Source organism: Caenorhabditis briggsae, assembly GCF_000004555.2.
Source record: "Caenorhabditis briggsae complete genome, chrV, whole genome shotgun sequence".
Lineage (NCBI taxonomy): Eukaryota > Metazoa > Nematoda > Chromadorea > Rhabditida > Rhabditidae > Caenorhabditis > Caenorhabditis briggsae.
The window spans coordinates 2,021,890-2,031,065 of NC_013488.2; positions in this window are offsets into that span (position 1 = coordinate 2,021,890).

Genomic DNA, 9,176 nt, shown 5'->3' on the forward strand with positions numbered 1-9,176 from the left:
AACAATTCTAAGAACCCTAGAAGCTGAGTTCCAAGGATTTTGTCACTATTCTAAAATTTCGTAACCCCCCCCCCCCCCACTAGAATGTATGTGTTTCGAAACACCTGTCAAAGATCACTATCATATTGTTCAGGGGTACAAACAGAAAATTAAAACTGAATACACAATATGCGTTCATTCAGCTGGACAAAACTCAATGAATTCCAAATAAATCCCTCTCCTCTGGATACACATAATTCTCAATCCGAGTGGATAATAAATACATAAATGTAGGTTTTATCCTCCTCCAAGGGAACAGGTGCTTATCTAGAAAATTCGGATTGTGGGGAGAAGACGATTACAATCGTCTACTTTTTCACCAGATGGTCTCTCGGCATATTTATCAAAGGAATTGGAAGTAGAAGAATGAGTGGGGAAGAGGGAAAGAAGACGGCATAATTTTGGTTGAGCACATCTCAAAGAAGCATCCCCCCTGATGACTTGGAGAGTGCTTGTGACACATGTATTAGTTTTGCAAAATTGCATTTACGATTGAAGGGAAATGGAGATGGGGGAATTGGAGATGGAGCCAAAAAATAGAGGCGGGGAATAACAAAGAACCAGTTTTCTACTTTCTTGAGATGAACCAGCATAATGGGCGGAGCAAAGGGAGATTTCAGTAATAACCACTACGGATTATGGGGTACACAAAACATGCTGACGTTGTGATACTAGAAGACACAAGAATGGGTATTATTTTAAGAGTCTTTGAAGAAAAAAATTAGAAAATCCGGTTCGAAACTGAATGGGGATGTTTTTGTAGTATCTGACAAAAATATCGAAATAGAATGCCACCCAAACCTTCAACTTTGAGGCTTTATATCCCGGTTCTTGTAAAAAATATCAAAAAGTAGTCAATTGATAAAATATTGGTGATATTATGATAAATATTTTATTAGTTGAAAAAATTTTCAGATTTTTTGAATGAACCGAGATAATTTGGGCTCAACGTGTACTATTCCTTCTTCCTTCTATTAGAGCAAAAACTGTAGTCAATTTTAAAGTCCTGAAATATTAATCCAGAATTTTTCGATTTGTCTGAAAATTTTAGAATTTTTCGATTTGTCTGAAAATTACTGAACAAAATTAGAGCTTCAAGTTTGTAGTTGACAACTTTTTTGTGCAAAACCAACCAAGCGAGATACGCGGTTTAGAAGTGGAACAACTCTTCGTCCAGTGCTAATTTTGCCATTTTTGGCTACAAATGATATATCCCATGTTGTCACTTACAAAAATAAAGTTGTATTCATGTTCGGAATATTTAGAAAATTTCAGAGAAAGCGAATTTTTGACTTAAATCGGCTAATGCTAAGCTTATTAGCGTTGGTCCGTCGCTGGGCCGCCGTTGGTCCGTTCTCAAGTAAACAGGAAACATCCGCTGAAATTGGCTTTTATCCGAGCACAGGACACAATGAAAAAGCTACTTAAAATAGTTCCAATTTTGAAATTTTAAAATAGGTCAAAATAATGATATCATGAGCATACAAGATTGAACTTGTGGCTTGTTCTTACATTCTAAAATGACAAACTATGTTCAAATTGAAATCACTATGTTCATAATGAACAAGGATCAAACTTATAACGAAAATGTCCGGAAAAAAAATTCCAAAATCCACTTAAACGACATAGGAAATCAGTGTTTGCCCCCCCCCCCTCTCTCTCTCTCTCTCTCTCACTCTCTCGTTTCATTTCTAAAGTGATCTACTGATGTTTCAATTGTTCTCTAATGCAAGAACTTTTCCAGCTGGCAATTTTGCATCTAAAATCACAAATCAGAATATTCTTCTCTTGAAAAACTAACCAAATGGCTCGTAACATATAAAAGTGAACCGAGCTAAAAAAACATGAACGAAAACGAAAGCGAAGGAGAGAAAAAATAGGAAAAAAGGGAATTTGAGTGACAGATGGATCGCCTCACTGATGAAATATTTTTATTTCCAATTTTTCGGAAAAAAGCCTTGGAAAAGAGAGGAAATCATACATATTTTTTGCCCCTATCCAGCTGTGTGTGTATGTATTTGTATTCATGTGTGGAGCCCCTGACAGAGAGTCCTGTGTATATATGTTCACTATCAAAAGGGGAGATGAAAGGGAAGGCAAGAAGAAAAAAGAAAACTACAAATATTTACAACTGTGAGTATGTGTATGGGTTGACTAGTTGTCCACTCTCGTCTCTTCTTTCACTCTCGATGAGTACAGAATTGAGAGAGAGAGAGAGAGAGAGAGAGAAAAAAAAATGGGGGGGGGGGGGGGTTAGAATGAATACAAGTTTCAGTGTAATTAATTTGTCACGAGGAAATGAAAAATGAGGATGAGTTAATTGGATTCATTCAGAGATGTTTGGAACTAGTAGACAGAAAAACAGATCAATTCAAGATCTTCTAATGATCAAGAAGTTCGATGAAACAGTTTACAAAAAGTTTATAAATTTACAAAAAAATATAAAAAAATAATAATTTGAACATAATTCCGAAGAAACCGGATTTGCTGTAATAGAAGCCCTCCCGAACCGTTAACTTTGAATTACCTCGTAATTAATTACATTCCTAGGAGGCATCAAAAATGTGTCAACTGATAGAATGCATATCATATCATCATCAACACTTTAGTAGTTAACTACAATTTATCTGTTAATCACTTTTTGATATCTTTTGAAGGAACCAAGATAATTGAGTTCAAAGTGGGTGGGCTCCTAATAGATCAAATACGGTATACAAAATTGGCCATACGTTCTCATGACATTTTCTCTTCAAAAAAAAAATCTTCAACATTCCTCTAATTTTTTCTCCGGAAACGATGTGAATCAACATTCGGCAGGTGTTCAAAAATGACGCTGAATACATTTTTTTCTATGGGACACTTCTCACACCTGTATAATGTAAACATACTTGCTGGGAATGTGGATTTGGCTGAGTATTACAGTATTACTCATTTCAGGGGTCTTGAGTACTGCGGGAATGTAATACCCAGCAGATCACATGCGCTTGAGCTCAATTATTTTATTTCCTGTAAGAGGATTTGATAATATGTCAACTGATAAACTATTTATCAGTAAAATTTTATTAGTTGACGGACTTTTGATATCTCTTATAGAAATTGAGATAATTAAGCTCAAAGTTCAAGTATACGCTAACTTGGCTCACAGCTGGATATTTATGCAAACAAATGAATAGATGACTATTATGACTTTAGATATTCGAGGAGACAAAAAAGAGATGAAGTCATCCAACTGTCGAATTACGCAGTCTGTGACCAACTGGCCTGAACAATTTTTTACAATGGATTAGGAGGAGTTACGTAGAGGGTCTTTCACGGGCAGGTGGATGAGAAGGGTACCGTAATTTTCAAACTAGATTAGATCAAATAAGGCGAGATTTGAATGAGGTGAGAAATTGTTACCCGATTTTGCCACTTGGTGGGTCACAGGATGTTTGAGGACCATGTTCAAGGTCTAGGAAGTTTGTAGAACAACAGCTTAAATCGTTTGAATACCCCAAATGCAATGTACCGTAAACCCTCTAATAGAAGACCACCGCAACCGTCAACTTTGAGCCTATTTATTTCGGTTTCTGTGCAAAATATCAAATAGTGGTCAACTAACAAAATGTTTGTGATAATATGATAAACATTTTGTTAGTTATCCACTTTTTGATCTCTTTTACAGGAAATGAGATAAGAGGGCTCAAAGTTAACGGTTGTTGTAGCTAAGACAAAAAACAGTGTGATGCACTCATAAAGCCTTCATTCCCCCAGGTTACCGATTTTTAAGCAAGTTTCGATGTTATCTTGCCGACCTCATACGGGAAGAATCTACATAATGAGTCTACGTGACAAGCAGTTATTCATTTAATTGCCATAGTTAAACGACCCGGAAAACAAGTGAAACATAATTAGGTGGGCAGGAAATTCATCGACTCATGTGAGACTACACAAAACCTGGTCAATTCTTAATACATCTCATAAATTTTTCTCCACCTTCCAAACGCATTATTAATAAAAGTGAAACCGTTCTTTTTCAGATAAGAAACCTGTCGGCTGAGGTTTATGTGACCCATTCGTTGTCTCGTCGTAATATGATTGGTTTCAACTGGTTATCTGATGAGTTCTAGATGTCTCTTTTATTAGAAGGAGGAGAAGACGTAATAATTATGTACGGCGGAAAGATTAAAAGGATGACCTCAGGACAAGGAAATGGTGATTTAGGGGCTTAGAGTTGATTTTACTTTTGGATGGATTCGAGATAATTGGGAGTTATTGGGGTCTTTCTCAAGGTTCGAGGCCCTAAGACTAAGGAGGCCGTGATTGGCTATGATTTATGGTATATCGTAAATTCTAAACAGCGGAACCAGATGAAAATGGGAACGGGATATTTTGAGAATCACATCACTACAATTATCTCAATTCCTGTAAAAGATGTCAAAATTTTGCCAACTGATAAATTATTGGTGATAATATGATAAACATTTTATCAGTTGACAGTTTGTTGATATCTCTTACAAATTTTGAGATATTTGAGGTTAAAGTGCACGTATAGAGTGGGCTTCTATTTTACTGAACTACGGTAAATAAATTTTACAATTAGGGATTCTTAATTGCCGTGCCGAGTTTCGGTTTTGGCAATATCAAAGACTAAAGTCCGTCAAACATTCAGCTGAAATTATTTAGCTCGCAAAAACTAAGCAACACTTGGGTCATGGCCGAAAATATTTCAAAAATCAATTCCTGGCAAAAAATGGAAATTTAATTATAATGGGGTTCCATCATTGCTACCCACATTCCGTAAGCTTTGTAATAGAGGGGCCATTCAGACCGTCACATTTGAGCTCATATATCTCATTCTCATTCACTGTAAATGATATCAAAAAACAAAATACTACTGATACTATGATAAATATTTGGTCAGTTGACTACTTTTTGGTATCTCTTGTGGGAACCGAGATAATTCAGCTCAAACTTGTAGGGGCCTTTCTATTAGAGGTTTTACGGTACACACAAACCTGCAAAGATCCATTTTTTTGCATTTGAGTTTTCTAATTTTTGTACTTTCTGTTTTCAAAGAACACCTTCTCCATAAACCCTTTTTCCACAGAATTCCAAAAGTTACATGAGAGAAGCGAACTGGAATCGAATCAAATTTGTGGAGAGAGGTCCCAGCACTCGAATGGAGCACCGCTCTTCAACCCGAATGAATTTGCTCTCATTTTCACGCGCAACCGCACATTCCCGCACCCATTTTTGACATTTGTTTGGGAGGGGGGATGGAGCGGCAATCGGTTTTTTTTTCAATTTTTTCTCGGTAGTGATGAATTCATTGTGACTTCTCGATAGTTTTGGAAAATCTGCAAATTAGACGACAGCTATTTATTGTTTACAGATGTGGTCTATTAGAAAAATAGAGACGAAAAATGTTCAAAAACAAAACGGAAGCCAGAGTTTTTGTTTGATCAGCTGGAGAAGAAACTAATGTTCAAAATTGTTTTAACTTTTAATTTTGTAAATTTTGTAAACTTTCATTTTTTTTAGATTTTTTGAAAAATGCTATAATAGAACGGCATTTTAGCTTTGCAGTTTTAATTCAATTACCGCATTTGTTCTAGTTGTACTCTAGCTTGTACCTTTGAGCCGTTTTCAAAGAGTTTACGGCAACGCTATCAACTTTGAGCTACATTATCTCGGTTCCTGTAAGAGATATCAAAAAGTGGTCAAATGATGAAATTTTTCTGATATTCTGATAAAAATTTTATTATCTATCAACTTTGCAATATTTCTTACAGAAAACGAGTTATATAGGCTCAAAGTTGGCAGTCTGGGTGGGCATAAAAAAATAGGAAAAGCGCTATTTAGCGTAAATGCTCTAGTAGAACGCCGCTTGAATTTTAAACTTAACTATCTCGGCTCGTATAAAAGGTATCAAAAATTTGTCAACTGATAAAATATTTATCAGAATATCACCAACATTTTATTAGTTGACAGATTCTTGATATCTTTCATAGGAATAAAGATAATTGAGCTCAAAAATCACTTACTGTAAATGTGTAAGATAATTTTGTGTTCTCTTTCTGATGTCCTAGATTTTGAGCTTTTTGTTTTTCCCCTATTTCTATGCATTTAAATCTTTCATTATCCTGTTTTTCATATTCCAGCCTATCCAAAAATTTTCCAAGCATCTCTTTTTCTACAAAACACAACGGACAAGTTAGGTACATCTCTCCGCCCCTTTCCGGATATGATGTGAGAAATGAAAATGAAACTAATTTCCCACAAAAATCCATCGCCTTGCCTATCGGCTATTTGCTTTTCTTTACTTTTTCTTTTCTAGAAATTCAGAGATTCTTGTTCTGCAAACTTTTAAAAATCCGGCTCCTTTTTCCCTTTCACTACTTTTTTTGCTCATTACAAATGTATAGAGTAGTTTTGATACCTTTCTCTGACATTATACACTTTTCTAGTATACTTTATTTTTTTTTCCAACCGACCCATATGAACGGGTCCAAATTACGAATGAGATATAGGTCATCTAGAAGGCGTCAAAAACCCGGAAGTGACGTGACGGCTACTAGTAATTAGAAGGTTAGTGATCTGGAAAAGAAGCAAAAAATAACTTTTCGTTTTTTTGTTTTTCGAAAAGCCTATTTTAAAAGATGTTCCAGAATAATGAGGTCTTTTAAACAAAACTTTGAAATAGTCGTAGTTTTTAAAACTTTATTTCTATGATGCAAATTTGATTTTTTTTGATTTTTATCTTTAATAGTCAATTCCTTATTGAAATAAATCTCCAACTCAACTTTTTTTTTCTGAAAATCTAAGATTCTTAAATTCTACAAATCTGAAAATTTAATATGCCTGACTTCTGAAACTCCAATATTTTGAAATTTTGGATTCCGAAATTCTGAAATTTTGAAATTCCGAAATTCTGAAATTCCGAAATTCTGAGATTCTGAAATTCTGAGATTCTGAGATTTTGAGTTTCTGAGATTCTGAGATTCTGAAATTCTGAAATTCTGAGATTCTGAGATTCTGAGATTCTGAAATTTCGAAATTCTGAGATTCGGAGATTCTCAGATTTTGAGATTCTGAGATTCTGAGATTCTGAGATTTTGAGATTTTGAGATTCTGAGATTCTGAGATTCTGAGATTCTGAGATTCTGAGATTCTGAGATTTTGAGATTCTGAGATTCTGAGATTCTGAGATTCTGAGATTCTGAAATTTCGAAATTCTGAGATTCTGAGATTCTGAGATTCTGAGATTCTGAGATTCTGAGATTCAGACACTATCCGACTGCATTTATTACCTCTATTTGAGCTCAATTATCTCAATTCCTGTAAAAGATGTCGAAAATTTGTCAACTGATGAAATATTGGTGATATTATGGTGAACAATTTATCAGTTGACAGTTTTTTGATATATTTTATAGGAACCGAGATAATTGAGCTCAAAGTGCAAGTATAGGCTGGCGCTCTGTTATCAAATCTTTTCCCATTTTCTTACAGAATTTTTTTTAGAAAAAAAAAGAAAACTTTAGACTTGAATTCTTTTTCAAGATTTATCTCTCTTTCTTGTTTGCCGGTCCGGCAACAATTAAACAATTGGTTTCTGCTATGTTGAAAGCTGGAACAGATAGCCGCAGAAAGGCAACATGCATACATATTTTTGCATTCTCTGATTTTCACCCTCAGAATGTATTCTAAGCTTTGACCCAACAACTGTTTGAATTCTATTCAAAAGTTTGCCACCCATTATGTGCTCTTTAGAAGTGTCTCCCAACTTGGAACTCCTCACCAAAGCCCAACCACCATCCGGATCCTCCCCTTGACCCACTAGAAGAAAAAAAAACTGACCAGTCCAAAAAAAGTTTGTACATATACATATTTATTAATAAACACCCCCACACACATATAGCTTGCTGCTCTCGGATGGTCTCCGAACTCTCATTCCACGTCACCGAACCACTTGATGATCTCTACCAGACAAGACAGAGATATTTCTTTTCGAGTGTTTTTTTGGTCGATTCTACAAAGAAAGTTTTCTTTATTTAAACAAACTGAGAGATTTTGGAGAGAAATTTTTATTTGGATATATGTGAGCACAAACACAATACGAGTGCCATTTTGTATGTTCTTATTAGATGATCTTTTATTTAAAAAAATTCTAATCATTGATATCTGTTTTTGACTTTTGTTTGTTTTTGTATTGGAAGAGTTGTGATCCTTAAAATCACAGAATTGTAAATTCTAAAAGCTGAAAGTTCGAGTCAACTAAAAGTGGGAGAATTTTCGGAACGTCATACCTCTAATAGAGTGGCACCTTTGCCGTCAATTTTTACTCAATTTTTCTCAATTCCTATGCTAAATACTGAAAATTAGTCAACTAATAATACAATTCTGATATTGTGATTAACATTTTGTCAATTTACCACTTTTTGATATCTTTCACAGAAACCGAGATAATACCACTTAAAGTTGGTGGTTTGGGATGCTTGGTTGCCGGTCTATTAGAAGAGATGCAGGTCTATTAGAGGAGATGCAGGTCTAATAGTGAGTATGTAGGTCTAATAGTGGTTATGCCGGTCTATTAGAGGGTATGCCGGTCTATGTGACGTTATGTCGGTCTATTAGACGGTATGCCGATCTAATAGAGGGTATGCCGGTCTATGAGACGTTATGTCGGTCTATTAGACGGTATGCCGATCTAATAGAGGGCATGCCGATCTATTAGAGGGTATGTCTGTCTATTAGAGGGGTTGCCGGTCTATCAGAGGGTAGGTCGGTCTATTAGAGGGTATTTCGGTCTATTAGACGTTATGCCCGTCTATTAGAGGGTATGTCTGTCTATTAGAGGGGGGGGGGGTATACTGTAATTTAAAATCTGAAAACTTAATGATTCAAACCTTCTTATTCAGAAAATTAGATTTCAAATCAACTCAAAAAATTAATTCTTCTGAATTCCAGAAATTCCAATCCAAATCAGAAATTTTGGCTCTATTCCGGTATTTGGGAATACCAGACGAGAGCCAAAGCAAGCTCAGATATCTTCTAGCTATGTTGCTCAGAGCTATGGTAACTTTTTCAAACCCAGGTTCTCAACTCGGTGGAAATCCGACTCTAAAACTTGAATCCCCAAAAAAACATGGCTCGGA